Source organism: Ptychodera flava, chromosome 1 (genome assembly GCF_041260155.1).
Source record: "Ptychodera flava strain L36383 chromosome 1, AS_Pfla_20210202, whole genome shotgun sequence".
Taxonomy (NCBI): domain Eukaryota; kingdom Metazoa; phylum Hemichordata; class Enteropneusta; family Ptychoderidae; genus Ptychodera; species Ptychodera flava.
The window spans coordinates 23886746-23896488 of NC_091928.1; the positions used below are offsets into that span (position 1 = coordinate 23886746).

Consider the following 9743-nt stretch of genomic DNA (forward strand, 5'->3'; position numbering starts at 1 on the left):
CATTTGTAAGCAATTACCATAAGAACGAAACCACATGATGTTTGAATCATCAGTCTAGAGTATTGAAGTGTCACCTTTTCCATGCGGTTGTTTGTCGTCCTGTAAATTGAACGAACAAAATACACCATGCATTGGTTGTTACACTGCTGATCTTTGACAGACTCAGAAAAAGAGAGTGACCACACACAAGAAGCTTACCTATTAAAGGAGGACCCTGTAGATTTTCAATCAAAGGAATACTTTGTTCTGTGTATAATTTCTCTGAAAAAGAAAGCCAATATCTTGGTTTGTTTTCATTCTTCGATAGAAGTCGTATATACGACTAACTGTAAGTTGAAAATCAACGATAATGAATATCAGTTGCTATCTTTTAAAAGCACCGGTATTTCACATTGAAACTTACAATCCGTTTGTTTGTTTGACAATAATTTGATGGTGCAGAAACTTTTGACTATTGAAATACCTTTATGTACATATAGAATATCTGAGAAGATATGAAGAGTGAGATTCTCACTCTCAGAAGAACGTGTCGAATAAATTTCATTTCTGTCTTGTATGTCCTGTGCACGATGAACTGAAAAAGAAAATATCTTCAACTCTACTGTCATGAATTCCAATCATTGATAAAACTTTCGTCTTTCATATTTGCAAATCCTTGGCCGGTACCTCATTTGATTTTTTTCAAAATGTTCTACACCTTTTAAGTTTAAAGAAAGATTGTTAAAGAACAGAGAAACCATCTATATTTTTACTCTTTTGTAGTCTTCTTGATTTGCCTGCTATTTGCACAAAGCCCAAACTTATGCGTGTGTATATTATTTTATTTCGTCCTCAGGCTAGTGTAATGAATATGTATGCTGTTTCCATTAAAGAGTCTTGTTCTATCTTTAAAAGTACAACGAGATAACATGAACTCTTTTTCATCTTAAACTGGTTCCAACTCTTAGTGTAAAAAGTTCAGTTTAACTTACATTTGTATATAGGCATTACTCCTCGGGACGCCTCAACCACAAATTAACCAGTTTTCGCCAAGACAATCTATGTCACAATGTGCATCAGATTTCTGTCCCAGGTTTTGCATTCAGAGTCACTCGGTCTACATTTGCATTGATTTCCTTAGTGAAGCATCGAAACGGACAGTAACCTCTTCTTTTCGACAGATTTCTAGTCAAGCTGGTAAGGTCATATTGATATTTTCAACATTTTAGACGGCTCACATTCGGCGAATTCGTAACATCCGGCATCCCATAAACTAAAGCGCAAAGAGTTAAAATAAATGTTTCGAAATACTCAAAGTTTCATATATCAAAATAGGTATCTTAGCATTTCAATTGACGTTTTGATATTGGGAAATTGGACAACTGAAATTCGGGTTTGCGTGCTCTCTCTCTCTCTATCTCTCTCTCTCTCTCTCTCTCTCTCTCTCTCTCTCTCTCTCTCTCTCCTCTCTCTCTCTCTCTCTCTCTCTCTCTCTCTGTTGTATACTGTCTGAACTACAAGATGGCCTTTAAAATCGATACTTACAGTTGCATGTTGCCTTTGCCTGCTTGCAATTGTTACAAATGTTACTCATGTCATAAGTACATCCATCCAGCGTGTTACTAATTCGCATTACACACCAACTTGTTAACACGTCCAGTGTTAACCGTAAATAACATATTCGGTGCGTGGTCTACTGTGAAACATGGCGCCCTTTGAGTATCCTGTTACACGGCGTCAGGGCCAAAAACAATAAACATTTCTCGTTTAATGATATTTCCCAGATTCATAACCCAGTGATCATTACTGAGTCAAGGGTATGTACAAGTAACATGGAAGTTAGGAAACTTAGGCTTTGCTATTTAAAATTGTCGTTAAGGACATAGAAATATTATTAAGTTGAACGAAGTTGCACTGCGAATCATACTAGGGTATCAAGAGGGGCAGAATATCTTTAGATAGGTTCCGTAAACACTATTTATTCAGATCTATGACACCTATAAATTGCAACCACTTCTAGCAGAAAATGAGGGGAAAGGAATGAATTTCGACACTGATTGCCTAGGAGTGAAATGTCAGTTTACCTATATCACGACAGAGAACGTCTGCATCATCTGCATCCAAATGTTCGTCATAGACAGGCATCCACCCATCCGTTACCATTTCCACTCTTCCTTCGTAAGGGGTCGGACTTTTGATTAGTCTCCCAGAATCTATGAAGAATTATTTGTGCAAAATCAATTTATGCTTTTACAGCTACTATATGCGACAGCAAATCTAGTCAAAGCATCGACTGAACTTCGTTATATTGTAATGGAAGAAATACGGTTGGTAGTATTGATATTGTTTTGTAATAACATACCTGTTAACGTTGAACTTGGCAATATGCATGTAATGGCCAGCCCCTATGCAATTTCACGAAAAAATATCAATCTTTAAAGCAGAGCTTTAGACTTTCTAACTTACGTTGTCCAGTGTCATAAGCTTGTAAAGTAACCAATATCCTTGATACTAGGAATATCAAGAATTCCATCATGCTTAATATTAAGACAGCTCAGCTGTCGAACATGAAAAAGAAGATGCGCGTGGACCCAAGACACCAGTTTTCAAAGTATGGGATTTATCGCCTTGTAGATTCTGCCGTTTTAAACAACACTAAAATAACATAATGATGACAATGATAGTGCCTGAACCACGATCAATTGAGCAAATATGGGTAAATTTATTATTCGAATCACCTGATGATGAATTTGCAAGAATATAACGACTGGTACTCTGTTTATCAGAAGGGCATACCGATTGGTGACCGTGGTGGAAAAAAAATGTTTTTGAGCAAAATACGCTGTTTCGTGCTGAGCCACCCAAAATATGTCGACTTATATTTTGTTGATGAACTTTATTTTCAGAGTAGAATTGATAATGGAATGCTAAAATACTAACGTAAAACTAACTACCTAAAATGTATCGACTGACTTTTCGTTGATCTGTTTTATTTTTAGAGCCAATTGATGTCACAGGGACTCAAGGAGTAGGCTGCCTGCTTAAAATCATTACAATCAAAACAGATGTTATGTAGACATTCCTGGAATATTGTACTGCTCCAATCACACGTTATGTTGACAACACATCCGTATATTTCGATAAATGATAGTATTTACGACTGTGGGGATGGGGTTTTGTGATCAAGGTTGCTAAGTCTGACTTTGTAAAGAAGCAACAACAATCGTGTATTTGCAATGAACTCAAAAGGTTTATTGCCGCACAGACGGTGCGAGAGAAAGAACTGAACAAGACTATAAATGTAGCAAAATTATACGCACCATTCATCGGCTTGCAATGAACGTGATTGAAAACCAAAAGAGAAACGTTTAATCCACAGTGATTGGTAGAAAGTCATTGAACTTTCTAATTGGTTGAATGTATCCCATCCAGGATCCGCATGGTCATATAACTATATAAAGTTCAAATAAACTGTTATTTGTCTTCGACAACGACCGAATGTTAGTCTGAACTGTTTAATTTTTAAAAAAAATAGCGATTTACACTTTACACAAAACATTGCATTATAATTGCATTGTTACATGAGACATTTTACTTGCCGTACGAAGGTTTTGTATTTTGACACAACCTACGGCACCGAAAAGTAAAATGCATTTAGTTTTTAAGCAAAAAATAGGGAAATAATAAGCGAAAACCACAGCTATCAGCCCCTTATTGTCACCAAGCAAAAGATAGACACCTTGAAGTGTACTCGAGAATGTATATTTTTTACTGTCAGTTTAATACAGCTTCATCTCAGTGCAAAAGTATTCTTTATCAAATACAACGATGTCGTTACGATTGACGACGCAATTGCATATCATATGCTTCCTAATGGTGTTCTACGACACTATTGAGGCTCATTCTAATCGAATTATGATAAAATGAAATATAATCAAAAAAGTTCCTCAAAGTCCACTTCAATGTAATATGTGACTTATTCTGCAGATATCTTCAATGGATAACTACAACGTAGCTTGTCCTTACAACCCTGTATATTTCAAGTACTTGAAGAACAGTTACTCCCAATAATAAGCAAATGTAACTTGATTAGCATAGTTTGTAAATTGCTCTCTAAGAGCAAGTAATGTTTTATTAAGTGGGATCATCAACTGATACCAAACAAATAAAGTTTGTGCCACCCAAGCTTTTCCAGAAATAATCTCAGAGATAATTTGATACACTTTAAACAACTACAAACGTAAAGTACTAGTGATTAGCCAGACGTTCTTCCTTACAACCTAGCCGGTAGTTGCAGTAAGAGCACACATCTGTGCCGGTCATTATCTATAACAAAGCAATAATCGCGCTTCTACAAAATTCAAACTTACAGTTACATCCGAATCATTCAAAACTTCCCACGACAATCCGCAAAAAGCATATTGAATTCAGATTAAAAGATAAAAAGAGATTCGATGATGGAACTGAGCAAGCTACCAAACCCGAACTCATAGCTACCATATAATACCTCACATATATATTTTTGAGCGTGTTTGTATGCCTTCAGTAATCAGATGAGAATGAATTAAAACGACATCTGCAATTGATGCCGCGACTTTCTTTCCTTTGATAATCCCTAATAAACACGATTGGAACTAATTAGGGATAATTGGATGGTGATATAATGTGTTTATAATCTGCAAATGTAACCTCGTTACACACTTGTTTTCATGAGTAATTTGTAACATCGCCACATTCAGCCATAGAGCAGGTTACACTTTTGAAAGATGTGTAAAATATGAAGATCCATTTATCCATAATTAGTTTGCAATCGTGTTAATATTACCACTCTCTTTCATCTTTTATTCCTCGCCCTTTATTGATCAAAGTCTCCCGGTTCATTTTGATTGCAAGGTCATGTCGCATTTCATTGATTTACAGTATTTTGACATTGCTACTGATTCTATAGTAACATTGATTAGCATGAACGCAGTTGTTTAAGGCGAATGAATTTCCACATCGTTATATTCATCGATTGAATTCGTTTCAACCTGGTTATTGAAAAGAGCTCCTCTTTGTATCTTAAGATAAACACTCTCTGGTTTTACACAGCTGCATAAGGTCTTTCGTCTTGATTTTCCACCTTTTCATAAGGATCTGTAGTTTGATCGGTTTCGTTGCTCATACATTTGCGATGGATTTCTTCTTGAGCATTCTCGGCAGAGTCACCACTGTTATTTTGTCTCCTATGTGAAAATAATTCTCTGGCGTCAATATCGAGCACATGTTATGATCGTTAAAAAGTTATACGGAATATACCGCTAGTATTGCATGCCGCTTAAAATAAATGGCGTTGAAATACTAAGGTTGAATGATAACACAAAAAATGGAACTGCCAAAAAACGTAATTTTTATTTTGTATGCAGTCTTCGATGACTTCACAATCATACGGACAACGGGGAGATAACATAATATATAAAAAAATACAATACCATTGTTAAAGTGGCACTCCCACTTGGTAACATTTTGAAACAAATGCCAATGGTCGATATTTAATAATAATTTTAATAATAATTTATTTCTCATATTCTTTTGAAAAAAGACAATAATTTGTACACATTGAAGCGATACAATGAGAAAAGGACTGAAAAATAGTTGCTCTAGGCACTAATCGAGTTCAGCCCAAAACTCAAGAAAGATTAAGTTGATGTACAGTTTTTTTTAAATATGGCGACTGTTCCGATATATCACAGTGACAGATATTACAGAAAGTTAATGTACTAGGCATGAAGCCTTGGAAAAATACATAAAAACACAAAACTTCAGCAAAAAAGTGAAAAGTAACTGTGAGAGAAAACGGTCTGAGTTACAAAATCAACAAAACTACAATTCCATTAATAATTTTTAAGCTCTCGTTTGAATCTAAATCTGGAAATGATGTTTTTTAAGATCCTCTGGAATGCTGTTCCATACTACAGTACCAACAAATTTGATAGAAGTTTGTCCTAAATTGCTTCGGAATTTAGGGGGTGGAGAACATTTTTGTCTTTGGACCGAGTACTGTACATATGATCATTTGGTATGATTTGAAATTCATGGGAAGTTTATCGTGTAGAACATCGTAAACGAAATTGCAACCTTAAGCGTGAATTGTTTATACACATCAAGAATTTTAAGGTTCTTAAATCAAGGGCAGTATGAGCGAGATAGCTACTACCCGATATGATACGCACAATTCTTTATTGAATGACAAAAATATCTGATAAATATGACTTGTATGTAGATCCCCACACCTCTAAACCAAAATAGAATTGACGTGGCGACTGGGCGCAGATCGCGAGATATGGATAAAAACATGTCTTCAAAATGTAACAGTTTGAATTCGGCTGCCCACCTAAATTCAGCTTCCGAACATCGAACGTTCGGCACTGGGGCCATTGTCAACTAAGCTATGGAGTACGAGTCTACGCTGACGATGCAGTACGCCACAGTACCACTCGCGTCGGTGATCGGTCATGGCCCGTGGGAGAAAGCTGAGTCTTACTGAAATGGCGACAAAACGAAAAACAATTTTTGCTGATTCCACCAGAATTCGCATAGATGACTAGCACAGTTGCGTGCGATTGATACATAGCGGCCGCCGAGTGGTTTGCATAGACGCATACCACGCGCGCGGCCAACCACAGGTACTGAGTGGCAGACGACAAAATGTAGTCATCGGAGGCGGCTAATATTTAACATGTAAAAACTGATGTTAATGTGGTATTGGTTAAAAATATAATACAACTGGTTTAGAATAACGAAAACGACAAAATCTAAGGAGAAGATTTAAAAAACTTACCTGAGGTAAGGGCATAATGCTTTATGTAAAGTCTTTGCACTGGGAAGTAATTGCGTCGTTCGAACTTATTGTAGACTCCCTAGAATATCGTCAATCAGTACAACAACCTTCGAAGGATTTCGGGTCAAAATCAGAAACGATCGTTAAAATTCGGGATGTGAAAAATACGCTCGGGAAATGACATGTTTTTATCGATATCTCGCGATCCGCGCGCATTCGCCACGTCAAATATCGACCGTTGGCATTAAAAATGTGGTTCAAAATGTTACCAAATGAGTGTGGCACTTTAAGATCCAATAAGTAATCCATTCATTTTGGTGTTGACCCAAGATAACATATCTTACCTTGCGTTTTGAAATCGACGGAATACCACATAAGAAAATACAATCAATATAAAGAGAAACGCTGTATTCCAATCCCAAGGCATAATATTAAACCTGTGAAATATAACATTTTTTGAAATTTAATTTATTTAAGAGATACGTTTTTTCTCATCGCTGAAGTCGTCACTATACATAACAAATGACTGCATATAATGTTAGCCCTACCAATTCATAGTTCTGATGGCAATGGTTTGCAATTTCTTGAATGGAATAAAAATGTAATCACAAAAAGTTAATCAAGTATAATTTTTAAACTCTGCTGACTTTGAAGAGGTTAATAAACAGAGAGAGAGAGCGAGAGATCATGAATAAGAAACCAACCTGTCGAAAAAGAACCCTGGGAAGTTGCAATCGACGAAATACTCTGTGTCGTTAGTACTTTCTCTGGAAAATGAAGATTTCATGGATTAGTGTTGCTTTGACAAGAACATCGTTTAAAGAGCTACGTTTGCCAGATTCTGCCCCTTTCAAGTTGCTATCAACATGAGTATTTTATATTGAAATTGACCCATTATATTTCAGAAATGTGTTTTGTCATTGTTTTCTCTACTCTACTCAAGCTGTTAGTATGCTTTTTGATATATGGCATAAAGGTTTAGTTTAATTTTTCGAATTAACTATACATATATTATCTGCATCATATAACTCAAAATGACCTCCATTCTTTGTGAATTGCCAACATCAGCACAAAATACAGTTCAACGGTAAACAGACATACCTACACACTGCGGTAACGTGTCATTCCAAATACCATCCTGACACTCCACTGACTGATGCAAGGAATTCGTCTCGTATCCAGGGTTGCAAACAACTGTAGCAATGTCACCAGTGCGGTATGGGCAATCGCTGTCCGTAATTACCTCGCTGTGATTATCACATCGCATTCGCCCTTACAGAAACAAAGGAAGAATGATGGGAAATACGTTAGAAATACAAATGTACAGTCTAATAACAGTGTGTATAACGGTTACTCGTTGTTAGGTAGACGCCGTTTTGAAGGAACGCAGTCAGTCGTGAAACAAAACTACCTCGACACACACAGGTCTGGACTGTTGCGCTCACAAACAGTTACAATTTCGCAAAAAAACAGCATAGAGGGGTACCTGCTCACCTGTTTTCATCAAAATCGTTATTATAGGCATTTTTGGGTATTCTTACCGTTCGCGTAGAAGTCACTTTGATATTACGGCTGCCCATACACACAGTGCATTACTCGAATTTGAATGCCACATGTGATCGCGCTCTATCTGGTAACCAATCACAGCATCGCTATTTTCAAGTGTACAGCAGCCATGATTTGAACTGGGCGATTTTGTTTCATAATATCCGATTTACAGCGTCGGAGGGTCGTCCGCCGTGTGCCTGACCATAAACGACTGTAGTGGGTATACAAGATTTTGGGTTTAAAATCGACATACAGGAAGAACGGCTAGGCGAGTGCTACATGGATAGAATTATACCAAAATCAAGTGAGTCTCTTTGAGTTTCCAACGTTTAAATTTTTTTCTCCTCAATTTTAGCGCTAAATAGAACGCCTGACGTCGTCGAACGGAAATCCAGACTCAAGAGCGAACATTGGGCCCACGCAAACCTCATTAAATTGAGATGTAAAAATGGTAACGATTCCATACTTACTTATTCTTTGCTGTTCTAATTAGACTAGATAACATTCATTTCACTACATTTGACCCACTGCTGTGGAAGATAGTGTTCCAATATCGCGCTTTGTAAGAGCCAAATCAAGTTGTGAGAGTAATGTGAAAAACTTCAAAAAATTGCCCCTGGTTTATATTGACTTTAAATAGGTGGAGTGGAAACCAATCTTGCGTCATGTAACATTGGCAACGCTGGCTGACTTTGCAAGACACCTTGTAAAAAACTATCATTGGAGAGCAATTTCATTGCATTCTGCTGCGGGTGATGCATGGTATTTGAACCTAAGATCATCATCAAGCAATATGACGTTTAAGTATCAGATTTTTTCTCCGCAATTTTCAGACATAATTACTTTTACTTGAAGTAATTTTTACATTGTTAATTATAACCCATATATATATATATATATATATATATATATATATATAATATATATATATAAATATATATATATATATATATATATATATATATATATATATATATATATATATATATATATATATATATTTTCTTCATGAATGACTTTAGATACCCTGACTCATCAAAAATAAATAGGCACCTTGACATTTACCTGAGAAATTCATTGCAAAGTACCATTTGATTTTCACCATCATTCGCTAGAAATACAATCAAAACATCTCTCGAACAGCTGTATATTTCACCACTCGCAGAAAGGCCTTGCAGAAAGTACCGACGACTCTCTCTTCACCTTGGTACATCTCAGAAATTTTGACGTAGTCATCATCGTTGGCGAGGTTGAATATGGTAAACCACATTGACATATAATCTTCCTGTGTTTTGATGGTCCATTTACGATAATCTTGTGTTTTGTAATATCCGGGGAAATATGGAGAGTAGATAGTTCCAGTCTGTTGTTGGTATTCACCTCCACATGCTCCCAT

At 36.3% G+C, this 9743-nt stretch overlaps 1 long non-coding RNA gene across 1 annotated transcript; it reads right to left on the reverse strand.

Annotated features, from left to right (window-relative positions):
* Positions 1–4802: 4802 nt before the first annotated feature.
* Positions 4803–9743, reverse strand: LOC139134595 (uncharacterized). Its single transcript, XR_011552822.1, has 5 exons — positions 9413–9743; positions 7901–8071; positions 7504–7566; positions 7144–7236; positions 4803–5204 (listed from the first exon to the last, which is right to left on the reverse strand). It is a non-coding gene; the product is annotated as an uncharacterized lncRNA (long non-coding RNA).